Genomic DNA, 5,000 nt, shown 5'->3' with positions numbered 1-5,000 from the left:
CATAGCTTGTGGGTTTGAGTACTCCCTGGCTATTGTAAGGAGTGAGAGGACAATTATGGGGAGTGTGTGGTGAAGGCGTTCCTGGAGGTATGCCCTAACAAGGGAGTACACAAGTGGGAGTCTTGAAAGTATCTAGAAAGACCGCCTCTGCATCATTGTCGTCGCCTCGTCATTATCATTAGCATCATCGTCAACATCTTCATCATCATTATCATCATCGTCGTCGTCATCGTCGTCTCGTCTCATCATCATCACTGTCATCCATTGTCACCTATATCATCCATCATCACCGTCGTCATCATCATCATCATCATCATTATCACCATCATCATATCATCATCATCATCATTATCATCATCATCGTCGTCTCGTCTCGTCATCGTCATCCATCGTCATCAACATCATCCATCATTATCATCATCGTCGTCATCATCCATCATCAACATCGCTATCAATATCATCCATCATCACCATCGTCGTTGTCATAATTCATCATCATCACCATCATATCATCATCATCATTATCATCATCATCGTCGTCTCGTCTCATCATCGTCATCAACACCATCCATCATTATCATCATCGTCGTCGTCATCATCCATCATCGTCATCATCATCACCATCTAATATCATCGTCGCCGTCGTCATCCAACACCATCATCACCGTCGTTGTCATCCATGAACATCATCGTCATGATCATTATCGTAAATAATAGAGAGCGAGTACAAAGCTAATTCCGAATTAGGCCTGGGATTACCAGCTCCCCACAAAAAAACAAAACAAAAAACTCTAGTACACAAGATTCTTACGTTAACAAAAGTGAGACCGTATGACGATGGAGCCTTTACTAGTATGACTTTTCGCTTGTTACACACTTATCGAGTAGTTGATAGATCTGTAACAAGTATAATAAAGGGTCCCGTCCTCAAATGGTGCTTCTTGTCGGCACTTGCCAATTACATACATTCTTACGTTAATTCATTGTTTGGCATCATACGCCAAACTGTTTTCTTCACTTGAGAAGACTTCTGCCTGAGAGTCTGAATCAGTCAAGAACTAAAGAGTATGGAATAGTCATGGAAGGCTGGAAGAGTTTACAGTATTGGAAAGGCTGGGCTCTAGCCGTGCGCAAACCTCCGCAATGGTTAAAAAAGAAAGAAGAGAGAAGAAAGAAGGAAGGAAGGAGGGAAGAAAGGGAGGAAGGAAGGAAGGAGGAAAGAAAGGAAGGAAGGAAGGAAGGAAGGAAGGAAGGAAGGGAGAAGATGTAAGAGGCCGGTAGATAGAGGTAGACATTTAGGTCGATCGAGGGGTAGGTGAAACGATATGTAAGTTTCATTAGGTTATGATACAATGGCCGACTACAAGTTGCAGAATTGCAGAGTTGCATATTCCAGCTTACCGTCTTGTGTTTGTAAATATAGATTAGGATATCGAGAGGTGCTGATGTGACTGAATGTAGACACAGAGCCAAATTCCTTGCGTAAACAAGATTTCTTGAGACAGTATAACAGTCTTTCTGATTGGAGAAAAGGATGGAGGAGAAAAATTATTGGTGCATGGAGGTAAAGTCACGCCCAAAAAGGGTGGCACTTATTTGTAACGTTCAAAGTTATTGGATGAATTAAATAGTGACGTCGGAGCAGAAGTGGCTTGGTGGGATGTAAGAGGATCCCTGGGGGAATCCTCTGGTGTACCTAAGACCATACGTTGTACCAGAATTCACGAAGAAAATGAAGAAAAGTTTAAGTTCAATTTAATTCACCTTCGTTACTGAGTAATGGAACTTGACTAAATGCATACGCTACGAAAGAGGCATGGGGCCTACGGAATAATAACAGATTTGACTAAGTGTTAGTGGCAGCGAAGCTAACAAAGAAGAAGAAGAAGAAGAAGAAGAAGAAGAAGAAGAAGAAGAAGAAGAAGAAGAAGAAGAAGAAGAAGAAGAAGAAGAAGAAGAAGAAGAAGAAGAAGAAGAAGAAGAAGAAGAAGAAGAAGAAGAAGAAGAAGAAGAAGAAGAAGAAGAAGAAGAAGAAGAAGAAGAAGAAGAAGAAGAAGAAGAAGAAGAAGAAGAAGAAGAAGAAGAAGAAGAAAACGGTGACGAGGACTTCGCAGAGTTCGATGAAAAAAAGAACGCAATTTTTCAAAGTTTCGATCTCGTTTCGGCTTTCATTGGTTTTCTTCTTTTCCATTCTATCCTTCTTTTTCTATCTCGCTTTCTTTCTCTTTTCCTCCCGTTCCCCTTTTCCTTTACCCTGAGCCCCTCCTAATCCTTATCCTTTTCTTTGCTTTCCTTCATATTCTCCCTTTCCTTTCTTCCTATTCAATTTCTTCTTTCTCATCTTTCCTCTCCTCTTCGCCTTCTTTTTTGTACTCCCTTTCTTCTCCTCATCTTTCATCTCCCTATTCCTTTTCTTCTTTCTCCCCTTTCCCTTCCTCTTTTCTTCCTTTTTTATATTCCACTTCCTTTTCCTCCTCTTTCCTCTCCTTTTTTGTGCTCTCCTTCCCTTTCCTCCTCTTTTCTCTTTCCCCTCCTCTTCCTCTTCATCCTTTTACCTTATCCTCCATTCTTTTCTGTTTGTCCTTCTTCCTTTTAATATGACACTATTGGAGTCTCCTCTTCCAGTTTATGAATATTCTTGTCCTCCTATCTGCACTCTCTCATTTTCATAAATCTACATTTCTTTGTCATTTCTTTGACAATTTTTGGTTCTTATTGAAGTCGTTCTCTGCAGACTCCTCCCTCCCTCCCTCCCTCTCTCTCTCTCTCTCTCTCTCTCTCTCTCTCTCTCTCTCTCTCTCTCTCTCTCTCTCTCCCCGTCCTCTTCTAAGGTTATCTTTCCTACTTCCCTTCACCTACCTTCCTCTTGTCTCCCAATTCTTATTAAAATTGTTTTGAAAATGAAATTACACGCTGAAGAAATACTCTTGTTCTAATGTACACAGTGACAGCTTCACAGAAAATGCGATCACTAATCTGGGCAATCAGTAATTGACCATTTGGCGAATGTCTGTTAAGTAATGAAGGGAAAATGAATATGTATAGATGATACTGTGATGCAAAGAATGGAGGGGGAGGGGAGGGGGAGGGGGGAGAGAGTGGTTATGTATGAATAGCATTTTGACGCAGCCCGAAGGGATTTCTCTCCGTCTTCTCTTTTTCTACGTGAGGAGACGGAGTGGGAGGGGGGGAGGTCGCCGATTAAATGAAGCGGCCTGGCTGTGGATATACTGTGTCTTGCTGCATTCCTTCTGACTGTGGGCAGCGGGCTGGATACAGGGTTAACCCGTCACCCAAGAGAAGCTAAGATGTGAGTGAGGAAAGAATGGTGGATGGGAGTGTATACGTGTCTTATGACTTGGCTACCCCCCTTGCATGGAGGGGAAAATCTCTTGGTATATACTAGTAGACAGACAGATAGACGAATCTGGCATCACAGCTGAAACCTTTCACCGGGTTTATTTATATTTTTTGCAGTAGACTACTTTGAGCATCATTTCCTCTCCTCGTCTCCTTTCATCCTCTCTTCCACGTCCTCCTTCCTCTTCATCGTCCTCCAACTCCTCCACATTTCTCCTCCTCACTTTTCTCCCTTAAGTTTTCTCTCATCCCTCTCTTCTCCTTTCCATTCCCACGCTCCCTCTCAAGGTTTCCACCTCCTCCATACCTCCCCCTTCCCTCTTCCCTCCTCCCTAACGCATATCCTCCCCATTCCTCCAAAAGTATTTGCCTCCAAGTTTTCTTATCTTCCCTACCTACTCCTCTCCTTTACCTTCATCTTTCCCACTCTTCCAAGTACATGATCCACCAAATACTCCTTCACCTTCCTTTCTTCTCCCCTCCCAATCCTCCTATTCCCTTTCCCTCCCTTTACCTCTCTCCCCCACCTCAACCTCCCCCTACCCTCCCCATTCTTCCAAGCACATTTCCTTCATCTTTTCCTAATTCTTACGTCTCCCCTCCCCCCCAAACCCCCGTTCCCTCTTCCTCTCCTCCTTTCTCCTGTCCCCCTCCTCATTTTCCCTCTTTCCCTCCCTCTCTCCCTCTCCCCTTTCCCCCATGTCACTCTTTCCCCGTTCCCTCTCCCTCTCCTCCTTTCTCCTGTCCCACTCCTCATTTTCCCTCTTACCCTCCCTCTCCCCCTTTCCCCCATGTCACTCTTTCCCGTTTCGCCTCTCCCCCTCCCTCTTCCCCTTCTGCCATTCCCAATCCCCCTCCTCTGCCCCTCTACCACTCCCCTTCTCCCTTTTCCTCCTCTTCCTCTTCCCCCTCTCCCCACCCTAATCCCCACCTCCTCTGCCCTTCTCCCTCTCTCCCCTTTTCCCCCCTCTCTACCCGTCTCCCCTTTCCCCTTCTCCCTCTTTCCCCCTTCCCCCTCTCTCCCTCTCCCTCTTCCCATTCTGCCCCTTTCAATCCCCCCCTCCTTTGCACCTCTACCCCTCTACCATTCCACCCTCTTTCCCCCTCTCCCTCTTCCCCCTCTTCCCCTCCCAATCCCCCCTCCTTTGCCCCTCTCCCCCTCTTCCCCTTCACCCTCTTTCCCCCTTTCCCCCTCTCCATCCTCCCCCTCTGACCTTCCCAATCTCCCCTTCCTCTGCCCCTCTCCCCCTCTTCCCCTTCACTCTTTCCCCCTTTCCCCCTCTCCATCCTATCTCTCTGACCTTCCCAATCCCCCCCTCCTCTGTCCCCCCCCCTTTCGCGTATGTCCAACTTCGGAAACATGTAAACACTGGTTTCGGTTTTGCAACTTTTAAACAATTCAGCAAACCTGTTCTTGGCATCTCTTGCTGGTCGAAGGAAAGGATACAGAAACTTGTAGCCCAAGACGTGATAGAATAGAATAGATTGGAATGAAATAGAATTGAATATAATGGAATAGAATGGAAGAGATTGGAATAGCATGGAATAAATTAGAACATGATGGATCAAATTGGAATATAATGGAATAGAATGGGATATACTGGAATAGAATGGAATAGATCAGGATAGAAGTGAATAGA

Source organism: Oratosquilla oratoria, chromosome 32 (genome assembly GCF_046742065.1).
Source record: "Oratosquilla oratoria isolate Oo_2021 chromosome 32, ASM4674206v1, whole genome shotgun sequence".
Classification (NCBI taxonomy): domain Eukaryota; kingdom Metazoa; phylum Arthropoda; class Malacostraca; order Stomatopoda; family Squillidae; genus Oratosquilla; species Oratosquilla oratoria.
Note: the sequence above shows the minus strand (reverse complement) of the source record.